Source organism: Idiotropiscis lumnitzeri, unplaced genomic scaffold, assembly GCF_059441095.1.
Source record: "Idiotropiscis lumnitzeri isolate Australia: NSW breed Sydney's pygmy pipehorse unplaced genomic scaffold, RoL_Ilum_1.0 HiC_scaffold_324, whole genome shotgun sequence".
NCBI classification, from domain to species: domain Eukaryota; kingdom Metazoa; phylum Chordata; class Actinopteri; order Syngnathiformes; family Syngnathidae; genus Idiotropiscis; species Idiotropiscis lumnitzeri.
The window spans coordinates 55,547-69,561 of record NW_028283862.1 but is presented as its reverse complement, the minus strand read 5'-3'; the positions used below and the strand labels follow the sequence as shown (position 1 = coordinate 69,561).

Genomic DNA, 14,015 nt, shown 5'->3' with positions numbered 1-14,015 from the left:
ACGAAAAATCACGAATTTCGTATTGTGACATCCTCATGGCCGAAACAGTCATCCGAGCATATATGAGGGCGACCTTGTTGAGTTGCACGGAGAAAAACATCCAAGAAAATAACTTGTATTAGCTTTTACCAGTTGGTGGCGCTACTACTACGATGTAAAATAAGTTGGTAGATGTCTTCAGGGCTGAAGTATCCTCAAATGTGTACAACTTCGAGAAGATAGGATCATCTGAGTCATGTTGCCGGAGCTTTTGTTGCCACAGAGTACAATCGGACTTTTCAGCACCTTAATAGCCACGCCTTTTGCCAAAACGTCACAAAATTCGGCAGAGAGTAAGATCATTGTCTTGAGTCTTTTCTGACTAATTTTCAGTCGGATTCGTCAAAAGGGCACCGTGCAGTACGTGAAAATTAAAATAAAAACAAATTTTTGATTCCACTTGGCGGCACTGTGTGTATAACAAAATAATAACATTAAGATGTCTTCAGGTCGGGACGTTTTATTTACAGGTGAAGGTTTGGATTTTTAGGAGCATGTGCAGGGGAGTTATTAAGCATTCATTTATTTGTATTAGGTTCATTTTGTCTTCTTATTATTGATATTTGACTGATTCATTAAAAGCAGACAATTATGTTTTAGGTTAATTTTTTACCTGACATGTTTCGGCGAGTCTTTCGCCTTCTTCAGAGTGTCGCATGATGGTGTCTTGAGACCCGTCTTTATCAGCTGATGTTCCATGAGGGTGTGACTTACCTGTCAAAAAAATGAAAAATCAGAGCAGTCAAAGAACAAGCACAACATGAACATTACAAATCAGCAATCACTGACCACTGCAAAAGGGAAAACCACATCATGGACCGGGAGAAGGGCAGGGTCATCCGCACCGAAGAGAACAAACAACAGCGCTGGATCAGAGAGGCCATTGAGATCTGCAAGCGAGGCATAAAAACCATGAACAGAGACAAGGGAGCCTTCATCCTCTCTACCACCTGGAGCAGCATTTTGGCGGAGTGAACGGACAGCGGGGGGCGTGACTTGCCTTCATTCTTGTGACAGGTAAGTCACGCCCTCATGGAACATCAGTTGATAAAGACGGGCCACAAGACACCATCATGTGACACTCTGAAGAAGGCGAAAGACTTTCGTATTGTGACATCCTCAAGGCCTAAACACTCATCCGAGCAAATGTAAGGTAGATTTTGTTAACCTGCCCGGAGAAAAAAATCAACGAAAATAATTTGTATTTGTTTTAACCAGTTGGTGGCGCTACCACTGCGATCAAAAATAAGTTGGCAGCCGTCTTCAGGGCCTGAATATCCTCAAATGTGAAAAATTTCGAGAAGATGGATCATCTGAATCATTTTGCAGGAACTTTTGTTGCCACGGAGAATAATCAGACTCTGCGGCACCGTAATAGCCACGCCCTTCGAAGGAAAGTCACAAAAATAGGGATAGAGTAAGATCAATGTCTTGAGTCTTTTCTAGCCAATTTTCAATCAGATTCGTTAAAAGGGCACCGTGCAGTACGTCAAAATGTAAAAAATGATATTGATTGGCGCAAGGTGTATAACTGAATATAAACATATAGATGTCTTCAGGTACAGACTCTTTATGTACATGTGAAGTTTTGGATTTTTAGCAGCATGTGCAGGAGAGTTATTAAGCATTTTGTCCATTGCGGCGAAGGAAATCTTAAGTGAAAACTTTGATGCCCCGCCCCCGTCATATAGTATTTTGGAAACAAAAAATTTTAGCCCCAGTGTTTGTGCCAGGTCTTCAGATGCTACAGACAGAATTTTAAGGCAATCAGATGAAGCCTTTAGGATCAGGGTGCAAAAGAATGACCCCTGTAAACATGCAAAAAAGGGCAAAAGTCGGACTTTCAAAAATTCATAACTCACTTCCTGTTCATATTAGACGTTAAAATATCAAATTTTTCGCCATGCCCGATGAGACTGCCAAGTTTGGTGAGTTTTTGTGCATGTTTCGGGGGTCAAAAATGCGATCGAACAATCGGAAAAATAATAATAATAATAATTTCTTCAAAAACAATAGGGACTTCGCAGCGGTCGCTGCTCAGGCCCTAATAATAATAATAATAATAATAATAAAAGTAATAATATCTTCTACAAAAACAATAGGGACCTCGCCGCGGTCGCTGCTCGGGCCCCAATAATAATTTCTACACAAAGTCCATTGTGGTCACCCGCCCCCTTTTAAGTAAATTCAAAATGGCCGACTTCCTGTAAAACCTAGCTCATTGCTCCAAGAGACTTTTTTGTAGGTCTTGGTCTTATACATACAGTGAACCCTCGCTACTTCGCGGTTCACCTTTCGCGGGTTCAGTGCTTCGCGGGTCTAAAAAATATTTGGGGGCATTGTAGTTTCGCCGAGCGGCACGACGGCGCGCTGGAGCGGTTAGACGGCCGGCGTGCGCCGAAGAAGAGCGTGGGCGAAGAGGAGAGTGGACGAAGAAGAGCACGTTCCCCCGGACACGATCGGTGGCGACGTTTCGCGCGGTTCGGACCGTACCAGAGCTCCGGCCAGCGTGCGTGGCAGTTAAGCCGTAGAGGAGCACCATCCCCGGGCACGGGCGGTGCCAAGCGGCCCCTAAGTTTAACCGAATGGAAGCTCCGGAGGAGGAGGGCATGCTCGCGTCACAGTAAGCCGAAGAGGAGCACCTTCCCCGGGCACGGGCGGTTCCAAGCGGCCCCTAAGTTTAACCGAATGGAAGCTCCGGAGGAGGAGGGCATGCTCGCGTCACAGTAAGCCGAAGAGGAGCACCTTCCCCGGGCACGGGCGGTGCCAAGCGGCCCCTAAGTTTAACCGAATGGAAGCTCCGGGGGAGGAGGACGGGCGTGTGTCACAGTTAAGCCAAATTGGAGCACCTCTTCTGCCCGGGCACGAGCGGAGCGCGAGGCTGTCAGTTATGAATGAATAAATGAATAAATAAATAAAGAATGCCACCTTTCATTTCACAGGGCACACCGGACGGCGTACCAGCAGGTAAAAGTCGGAGTAATTAAATAAATACAAAAAGAATGGCTGGGGAATAAAAAAATAATACGTTTTAATAATAATTTGTTTTTTTTGTTATAACATGAATTTCACTCTCTCTCTCCCCGTATATACATATATATATATATATATATATATATATTTTTTTTTTTATATATATATATATATATATATATATATATATATATATATATATTTACATATTTATTATATATATTGTATATTTTTTTTAAGCATTTTTGAAGGTGCGCCGCTACTTCGCGGATTTTCAGTTTTCGCGGGTGGTCTCGGTCCCCATTAACCGCGATAACCGAGGGTTCACTGTACTCCATAAAATTTACAAAAAGCGAGGTGAAACACTCAACCAGAGCTGCTTTTTTTTAACATTTCTCGAGGGCCATGGCGAGCCATTTCAAAAAAGCTGCACAACTAACGTATAAAATATTGATAAATTTGCTCGGCCTCATGTGTGTGTAAAGTTTCACGAGTTGTCGTTCATATTTAGAACCTCATAATCAGCGTTGTTTTATTGCCGAACAGTGCAATGCCACTCCCACAACTTTTCACGAAAAAGGACTAATTTCGTATTGTGACATCCTCATGGCCGAAACAGTCATCCGAGCATATATGAGGGCGACCTTGTTGAGTTGCACGGAGAAAAACATCCAAGAAAATAACTTGTATTAGCTTTTACCAGTTGGTGGCGCTACTACTACGATGTAAAATAAGTTGGTAGATGTCTTCAGGGCTGAAGTATCCTCAAATGTGTACAACTTCGAGAAGATAGGATCATCTGAGTCATGTTGCCGGAGCTTTTGTTGCCACAGAGTACAATCGGACTTTTCAGCACCTTAATAGCCACGCCTTTTGCAAAAACGTCACAAAATTCGGCAGAGAGTAAGATCATTGTCTTGAGTCTTTTCTGACTAATTTTCAGTCGGATTCGTCAAAAGGGCACCGTGCAGTACGTGAAAATTAAAATTAAAAAAAATTTTTGATTCCACTTGGCGGCACTGTGTGTATAACAAAATAATAACATTAAGATGTCTTCAGGTCGGGACGTTTTATTTACAGGTGAAGGTTTGGATTTTTAGGAGCATGTGCAGGGGAGTTATTAAGCATTCATTTATTTGTATTAGGTTCATTTTGTCTTCTTATTATTGATATTTGACTGATTCATTAAAAGCAGACAATTATGTTTTAGGTTAATTTTTTACCTGACATGTTTCGGCGAGTCTTTCGCCTTCTTCAGAGTGTCGCATGATGGTGTCTTGAGACCCGTCTTTATCAGCTGATGTTCCATGAGGGTGTGACTTACCTGTCAAAAAAATGAAAAAATCAGAGCAGTAAAAGAACAAACACAACATGAACATTACAAATCAGCAATCACTGACCACTGCAAAAGGGAAAACCACATCATGGACCGGGAGAAGGGCAGGGTCATCCGCACAGAAGAGAACAAACAACAGCGCTGGATCAGAGAGGCCATTGAGATCTGCAAGCGAGGCATAAAAACCATGAACAGAGACAAGGGAGCCTTCATCCTCTCTACCACCTGGACCAGCATCTTGGCGGAGTGAACGGACAGCGGGGGGCGTGACTTGCCTTCATTCTTGTGACAGGTAAGTCACGCCCTCATGGAACATCAGCTGATAAAGACGGGTCACAAGACAGCATCATGTGACACTCTGAAGAAGGCGAAAGACTTTTGTATTGTGACATGCTCAAGGCCTAAACACTCATCCGAGCAAATATAAGGTAGATTTTGTTCACCTGCCCGGAGAAAAACATCAACGAAAATAATTTGTATTTGTTTTAACCAGTTGGTGGCGCTACCACTGCGATCAAAAATAAGTTGGCAGCCGTCTTCAGGGCCTGAATATCCTCAAATGTGAAAGATTTCCAGAAGATGGATCATCTGAATCATTTTGCAGGAACTTTTGTTGCCACGGAGAATAATCAGACTCTGCGGCACCGTAATAGCCACGCCCTTTGAAGGAAAGTCATAAAAATAGGGATAGAGTAAGATCAATGTCTTGAGTCTTTTCTAGCCAATTTTCAATCGGATTCGTTAAAAGGGCACCATGCAGTACGTCAAAATGTAAAAAATGATATTGATTGGCGCAAGGTGTATAACTGAATATAAACATATAGATGTCTTCAGGTACAGACTCTTTATGTACATGTGAAGTTTTGGATTTTTAGCAGCATGTGCAGGAGAGTTATTAAGCATTTTGTCCATTGCGGCGAAGGAAATCTTAAGTGAAAACTTTGAAGCCCCGCCCCCGTCATATAGTATTTCGGAAACAAAAAATTTTAGCCCCAGTGTTTGTCCCAGGTCTTCAGATGCTACAGACAGAATTTTAAGGCAATCAGATGAAGCCTTTAGGATCAGGGTGCAAAAGAATGACCCCTGTAAACATGCAAAAAAGGGCAAAAGTCGGACTTTCAAAAATTCATAACTCACTTCCTGTTCATATTAGACGTTAAAATATCAAATTTTTCGCCATGCCCGATGAGACTGCCAAGTTTGGTGAGTTTTTGTGCATGTTTCAGGGGTCAAAAATGCGATCGAACAATCGGAAAAATAATAATAATAATAATTTCTACAAAAACAATAGGGACCTCGCCGCGGTCGCGGCTCGGGCCCCAATAATAATTTCTACACAAAGTCCATTGTGGTGACCCGCCCCCTTTTAAGTAAATTCAAAATGGCCGACTTCCTGTAAAACCTAGCTCATTGCTCCAAGAGACTTTTTTGTAGGTCTTGGTCTTATACATACAGTGAACCCTCGCTACTTCGCGGTTCACCTTTCGCGGGTTCAGTGCTTCGCGGGTCTAAAAAATATTCGGGGGCATTGTAGTTTCGCCGAGCGGCACGACGGGGCGCTGGAGCGGTTAGACGGCCGGCGTGCGCCGAAGAAGAGCGTGGGCGAAGAGGAGAGTGGACGAAGAAGAGCACGTTCCCCCGGACACGATCGGTGGCGACGTTTCGCGCGGTTCGGACCGTACCAGAGCTCCGGCCGGCGTGCGTGGCAGTTAAGCCGTAGAGGAGCACCTTCCCCGGGCACGGGCGGTTCCAAGCGGCCCCTAAGTTTAACCGAATGGAAGCTCCGGAGGAGGAGGGCATGCTCGCGTCACAGTAAGCCGAAGAGGAGCACCTTCCCCGGGCACGGGCGGTGCCAAGCGGCCCCTAAGTTTAACCGAATGGAAGCTCCGGGGGAGGAGGGCGGGCGTGTGTCACAGTTAAGCCAAATTGGAGCACCTCTTCTACCCGGGCACGAGCGGAGCGCGAGGCTGTCAGTTATGAATGAATAAATGAATAAATAAATAAAGAATGCCACCTTTCATTTCACAGGGCAAACCGGACGGCGTACCAGCAGGTAAAAGTCGGAGTAATTAAATAAATACTAAAAGAATGGCTGGGGAATAAAAAAATAATACGTTTTAATAATAATTTGGTTTTTTTGTTATAACATGAATTTCACTCTCTCTCTCCCCGTATATATATATATATATATATATATATATATATATATATATATATATATATATATATATATTTATTATATATATTGTATATTTTTTTTAAGCATTTTTGAAGGTGCGCCGCTACTTCGCGGATTTTCAGTTTTCGCGGGTGGTCTCGGTCCCCATTAACCGCGATAACCGAGGGTTCACTGTACTCCATAAAATTTACAAAAAGCGAGGTGAAACACTCAACCAGAGCTGCTTTTTTTAACATTTCTCGAGGGCCATGGCGAGCCATTTCAAAAAAGCTGCACAACTAACGTATAAAATATTGATAAATTTGCTCGGCCTGATGTGTGTGTAAAGTTTTACGAGTTGTCGTTCATATTTAGAACCTCATAATCAGCTTTGTTTTATTGCCGAACAGTGCAATGCCACTCCCACAACTTTTCACGAAAAAGGACGAATTTCGTATTGTGACATCCTCATGGCCGAAACAGTCATCCGAGCATATATGAGGGCGACCTTGTTGAGTTGCACGGAGAAAAACATCCAAGAAAATAACTTGTATTAGCTTTTACCAGTTGGTGGCGCTACTACTACGATGTAAAATAAGTCGGAAGCTGTCTTCAGGGCTGAAGTATCCTCAAATGTGTACAACTTCGAGAAGATAGGATCATCTGAGTCATGTTGCCGGAGCTTTTGTTGCCACAGAGTACAATCGGACTTTTCAGCACCTTCATAGCCACGCCTTTTGCCAAAACGTCACAAAATTCGGCAGAGAGTAAGATCATTGTCTTGAATCTTTTCTGACTAATTTTCAGTCGGATTCGTCAAAAGGGCACCGTGCAGTACGTGAAAATTAAAATAAAAACAAATTTTTGATTCCACTTGGCGGCACTGTGTGTATAACAAAATAATAACATTACGATGTCTTCAGGTCGGGACGTTTTATTTACAGGTGAAGGTTTGGATTTTTAGGAGCATCTGCAGGGGAGTTATTAAGCATTCATTTATTTGTATTAGGTTCATTTTGTCTTCTTATTATTGATATTTGACTGATTCATTAAAAGCAGACAATTATGTTTTAGGTTAATTTTTTACCTGACATGTTTCGGCGAGTCTTTCGCCTTCTTCAGAGTGTCGCATTATGGTGTCTTGAGCTGATGTTCCATGAGGGTGTGACTTACCTGTCAAAAAAATGAAAAAAATCAGAGCAGTAAAAGAACAAGCACAACATGAACATTACAAATCAGCAATCACTGACCACTGCAAAAGGGAAAACCACATCATGGACCGGGAGAAGGGCAGGGTCATCCGCACAGAAGAGAACAAACAACAGCGCTGGATCAGAGAGGCCATTGAGATCTGCAAGCGAGGCATAAAAACCATGAACAGAGACAAGGGAGCCTTCATCCTCTCTACCACCTGGACCAGCATCTTGGCGGAGTGAACGGACAGCGGGGGGCGTGACTTGCCTTCATTCTTGTGACAGGTAAGTCACGCCCTCATGGAACATCAGCTGATAAAGACGGGTCACAAGACAGCATCATGTGACACTCTGAAGAAGGCGAAAGACTTTCGTATTGTGACATGCTCAAGGCCTAAACACTCATCCGAGCAAATATAAGGTAGATTTTGTTCACCTGCCCGGAGAAAAACATCAACGAAAATAATTTGTATTTGTTTTAACCAGTTGGTGGCGCTACCTCTGCGATCAAAAATAAGTTGGCAGCCGTCTTCAGGGCCTGAATATCCTCAAATGTGAAAAATTTCGAGAAGATGGATCATCTGAATCATTTTGCAGGAACTTTTGTTGCCACAGAGAATAATCAGACTCTGCGGCACCGTAATAGCCACGCCCTTCGAAGGAAAGTCACAAAAATAGGGATAGAGTAAGATCAATGTCTTGAGTCTTTTCTAGCCAATTTTCAATCAGATTCGTTAAAAGGGCACCGTGCAGTACGTCAAAATGTAAAAAATGATATTGATTGGCGCAAGGTGTATAACTGAATATAAACATATAGATGTCTTCAGGTACAGACTTTTTATGTACATGTGAAGTTTTGGATTTTTAGCAGCATGTGCAGGAGAGTTATTAAGCATTTTGTCCATTGCGGCGAAGGAAATCTTAAGTGAAAACTTTGAAGCCCCGCCCCCGTCATATAGTATTTCGGAAACAAAAAATTTTAGCCCCAGTGTTTGTCCCAGGTCTTCAGATGCTACAGACAGAATTTTAAGGCAATCAGATGAAGCCTTTAGGATCAGGGTGCAAAAGAATGACCCCTGTAAACATGCAAAAAAGGGCAAAAGTCGGACTTTCAAAAATTCATAACTCACTTCCTGTTCATATTAGACGTTAAAATATCAAATTTTTCGCCATGCCCGATGAGACTGCCAAGTTTGGTGAGTTTTTGTGCATGTTTCGGGGGTCAAAAATGCGATCGAACAATCGGAAAAATAATAATAATAATAATTTCTACAAAAACAATAGGGACTTCGCAGCGGTCGCTGCTCAGGCCCTAATAATAATAATAATAATATTAATAATAATAAAAGTAATAATATTTTCTACAAAAACAATAGGGACCTCGCAGCCGTCGCAGCTCGGGCCCTAATAACAATTTCTAGAAAAACAATAGGGACCTCGCAGCGGTCACTGCTCGGGCCCTAATAATAATAATAATAAAAATAATAATAATTTCCACAAAAACAATGGGGACCTCGTAGCGGTCGCTGCTCAGGCCCTAATAATAATTTCTACAAAAACAATAGGGACCTCGCCGCCGTCGCTGCTCGGGCCCCAATAATAATTTCTACACAAAGTCCATTGTGGTGACCCGCCCCCTTTTAAGTAAATTCAAAATGGCCGACTTCCTGTAAAACCTAGCTCATTGCTCCAAGAGACTTTTTTGTAGGTCTTGGTCTTATACATACAGTGAACCCTCGCTACTTCGCGGTTCACCTTTCGCGGGTTCAGTGCTTCGCGGGTCTAAAAAATATTCGGGGGCATTGTAGTTTCGCCGAGCGGCACGACGGGGCGCTGGAGCGGTTAGACGGCCGGCGTGCGCCGAAGAAGAGCGTGGGCGAAGAGGAGAGTGGACGAAGAAGAGCACGTTCTCCCGGACACGATCGGTGGCGACGTTTCGCGCGGTTCGGACCGTACCAGAGCTCCGGCCGGCGTGCGTGGCAGTTAAGCCGTAGAGGAGCACCTTCCCCGGGCACGGGCGGTGCCAAGCGGCCCCTAAGTTTAACCGAATGGAAGCTCCGGAGGAGGAGGGCATGCTCGCGTCACAGTAAGCCGAAGAGGAGCACCTTCCCCGGGCACGGGCGGTTCCAAGCGGCCCCTAAGTTTAACCGAATGGAAGCTCCGGAGGAGGAGGGCATGCTCGCGTCACAGTAAGCCGAAGAGGAGCACCTTCCCCGGGCACGGGCGGTTCCAAGCGGCCCCTAAGTTTAACCGAATGGAAGCTCCGGAGGAGGAGGGCATGCTCGCGTCACAGTAAGCCGAAGAGGAGCACCTTCCCCGGGCACGGGCGGTTCCAAGCGGCCCCTAAGTTTAACTGAATGGAAGCTCCGGAGGAGGAGGGCATGCTCGCGTCACAGTAAGCCGAAGAGGAGCACCTTCCCCGGGCACGGGCGGTGCCAAGCGGCCCCTAAGTTTAACCGAATGGAAGTTCCGGGGGAGGAGGGCGGGCGTGTGTCACAGTTAAGCCGAATTGGAGCACCTCTTCCGCCCGGGCACGAGCGGAGCGCGAGGCTGTCAGTTATGAATGAATAAATGAATAAATAAATAAAGAATGCCACCTTTCATTTCACAGGGCACACCGGACGGCGTACCAGCAGGTAAAAGTCGGAGTAATTAAATAAATACAAAAAGAATGGCTGGGGAATAAAAAAATAATACGTTTTAATAATAATTTGTTTTTTTTGTTATAAAATGAATTTCACTCTCTCTCTCCCCGTATATATATATATATATATATATATATATATATATATATATATATATATATATATATATATATATATATATATATATATATATATATATATATTATTATATATATTGTATATTTTTTTTAAGCATTTTTGAAGGTGCGCCGCTACTTCGCGGATTTTCAGTTTTCGCGGGTGGTCTCGGTCCCCATTAACCGCGATAACCGAGGGTTCACTGTACTCCATAAAATTTACAAAAAGCGAGGTGAAACACTCAATCAGGGCTGCTTTTTTGAACATTTCTCGAGGGCCATGGCGAGCCATTTCAAAAAAGCTGCACAACTAACGTATAAAATATTGATAAATTTGCTCGGCCTGATGTGTGTGTAAAGTTTCACGAGTTGTCGTTCATATTTAGAACCTCATAATCAGCGTTGTTTTATTGCCGAACAGTGCAATGCCACTCCCACAACTTTTCACGAAAAAGGACTAATTTCGTGTTGTGACATCCTCATGGCCGAAACAGTCATCCGAGCATATATGAGGGCGACCTTGTTGAGTTGCACGGAGAAAAACATCCAAGAAAATAACTTGTATTAGCTTTTACCAGTTGGTGGCGCTACTACTACGATGAAAAATAAGTCGGTAGATGTCTTCAGGGCTGAAGTATCCTCAAATGTGTACAACTTCGAGAAGATAGGATCATCTGAGTCATGTTGCCGGAGCTTTTGTTGCCACAGAGTACAATCGGACTTTTCAGCACCTTAATAGCCACGCCTTTTGCCAAAACGTCACAAAATTCGGCAGAGAGTAAGATCATTGTCTTGAGTCTTTTCTGACTAATTTTCAGTCGGATTCGTCAAAAGGGCACCGTGCAGTACGTGAAAATTAAAATAAAAACAAATTTTTGATTCCACTTGGCGGCGCTGTGTGTATAACAAAATAATAACATTAAGATGTCTTCAGGTCGGGACGTTTTATTTACAGGTGAAGGTTTGGATTTTTAGGAGCATGTGCAGGGGAGTTATTAAGCATTCATTTATTTGTATTAGGTTCATTTTGTCTTCTTATTATTGATATTTGACTGATTCATTAAAAGCAGACAATTATGTTTTAGGTTAATTTTTTACCTGACATGTTTCGGCGAGTCTTTTGCCTTCTTCAGAGTGTCGCATGATGGTGTCTTGAGACCCGTCTTTATCAGCTGATGTTCCATGAGGGTGTGACTTACCTGTCAAAAAAATGAAAAAATCAGAGCAGTAAAAGAACAAGCACAACATGAACATTACAAATCAGCAATCACTGACCACTGCAAAAGGGAAAACCACATCATGGACCGGGAGAAGGGCAGGGTCATCCGCACCGAAGAGAACAAACAACAGCGCTGGATCAGAGAGGCCATTGAGATCTGCAAGCGAGGCATAAAAACCATGAACAGAGACAAGGGAGCCTTCATCCTCTCTACCACCTGGAGCAGCATTTTGGCGGAGTGAACGGACAGCGGGGGGCGTGACTTGCCTTCATTCTTGTGACAGGTAAGTCACGCCCTCATGGAACATCAGCTGATAAAGACGGGCCACAAGACACCATCATGTGACACTCTGAAGAAGGCGAAAGACTTTCGTATTGTGACATCCTCAAGGCCTAAACACTCATCCGAGCAAATGTAAGGTAGATTTTGTTAACCTGCCCGGAGAAAAAAATCAACGAAAATAATTTGTATTTGTTTTAACCAGTTGGTGGCGCTACCACTGCGATCAAAAATAAGTTGGCAGCCGTCTTCAGGGCCTGAATATCCTCAAATGTGAAAAATTTCGAGAAGATGGATCATCTGAATCATTTTGCAGGAACTTTTGTTGCCACGGAGAATAATCAGACTCTGCGGCACCGTAATAGCCACGCCCTTCGAAGGAAAGTCACAAAAATAGGGATAGAGTAAGATCAATGTCTTGAGTCTTTTCTAGCCAATTTTCAATCAGATTCGTTAAAAGGGCACCGTGCAGTACGTCAAAATGTAAAAAATGATATTGATTGGCGCAAGGTGTATAAATGAATATAAATATATAGATGTCTTCAGGTACAGACTCTTTATGTACATGTGAAGTTTTGGATTTTTAGCAGCATGTGCAGGAGAGTTATTAAGCATTTTGTCCATTGCGGCGAAGGAAATCTTAAGTGAAAACTTTGATGCCTCGCCCCCGTCATATAGTATTTCGGAAACAAAAAATTTTAGCCCCAGTGTTTGTGCCAGGTCTTCAGATGCTACAGACAGAATTTTAAGGCAATCAGATGAAGCCTTTAGGATCAGGGTGCAAAAGAATGACCCCTGTAAACATGCAAAAAAGGGCAAAAGTCGGACTTTCAAAAATTCATAACTCACTTCCTGTTCATATTAGACGTTAAAATATCAAATTTTTCGCCATGCCCGATGAGACTGCCAAGTTTGGTGAGTTTTTGTGCATGTTTCGGGGGTCAAAAATGCGATCGAACAATCGGAAAAATAATAATAAAAATAATTTCTACAAAAACAATAGGGACTTCGCAGCGGTCGCTGCTCAGACCCTAATAATAATAATAATAATAATAATAAAAGTAATAATATCTTCTACAAAAACAATAGGGACCTCGCCGCGGTCGCTGCTCGGGCCCCAATAATAATTTCTACACAAAGTCCATTGTGGTGACCCGCCCCCTTTTAAGTAAATTCAAAATGGCCGACTTCCTGTAAAACCTAGCTCATTGCTCCAATAGACTTTTTTGTAGGTCTTGGTCTTATACATACAGTGAACCCTCGCTACTTCGCGGTTCACCTTTCGCGGGTTCAGTGCTTCGCGGGTCTAAAAAATATTCGGGGGCATTGTAGTTTCGCCGAGCGGCACGACGGGGCGCTGGAGCGGTTAGACGGCCGGCGTGCGCCGAAGAAGAGCGTGGGCGAAGAGGAGAGTGGACGAAGAAGAGCACGTTCCCCCGGACACGATCGGTGGCGACGTTTCGCGCGGTTCGGACCGTACCAGAGCTCCGGCCAGCGTGCGTGGCAGTTAAGCCGTAGAGGAGCACCTTCCCCGGGCACGGGCGGTGCCAAGCGGCCCCTAAGTTTAACCGAATGGAAGCTCCGGAGGAGGAGGGCATGCTCGCGTCACAGTAAGCCGAAGAGGAGCACCTTCCCCGGGCACGGGCGGTTCCAAGCGGCCCCTAAGTTTAACCGAATGGAAGCTCCGGAGGAGGAGGGCATGCTCGCGTCACAGTAAGCCGAAGAGGAGCACCTTCCCCGGGCACGGGCGGTGCCAAGCGGCCCCTAAGTTTAACCGAATGGAAGCTCCGGGGGAGGAGGACGGGCGTGTGTCACAGTTAAGCCAAATTGGAGCACCTCTTCTGCCCGGGCACGAGCGGAGCGCGAGGCTGTCAGTTATGAACGAATAAATGAATAAATAAATAAAGAATGCCACCTTTCATTTCACAGGGCACACCGGACGGCGTACCAGCAGGTAAAAGTCGGAGTAATTAAATAAATACAAAAAGAATGGCTGGGGAATAAAAAAATAATACGTTTTAATAATAATTTGTTTTTTTTTTTATAACATGAATTT

General features: G+C 43.8%; 1 long non-coding RNA gene across 1 annotated transcript; it reads right to left on the bottom strand.

Annotated features, from left to right (window-relative positions):
* Positions 1 to 4,235: 4,235 nt before the first annotated feature.
* On the bottom strand, positions 4,236 to 11,839 carry LOC148314336 (uncharacterized). The gene is made up of 6 exons (XR_015841825.1): positions 11,736 to 11,839; positions 11,559 to 11,659; positions 7,757 to 7,857; positions 7,594 to 7,679; positions 4,413 to 4,513; positions 4,236 to 4,336 (listed from the first exon to the last, which is right to left on the bottom strand). It is a non-coding gene; the product is annotated as an uncharacterized LOC148314336 (long non-coding RNA).
* Positions 11,840 to 14,015: the final 2,176 nt, after the last annotated feature.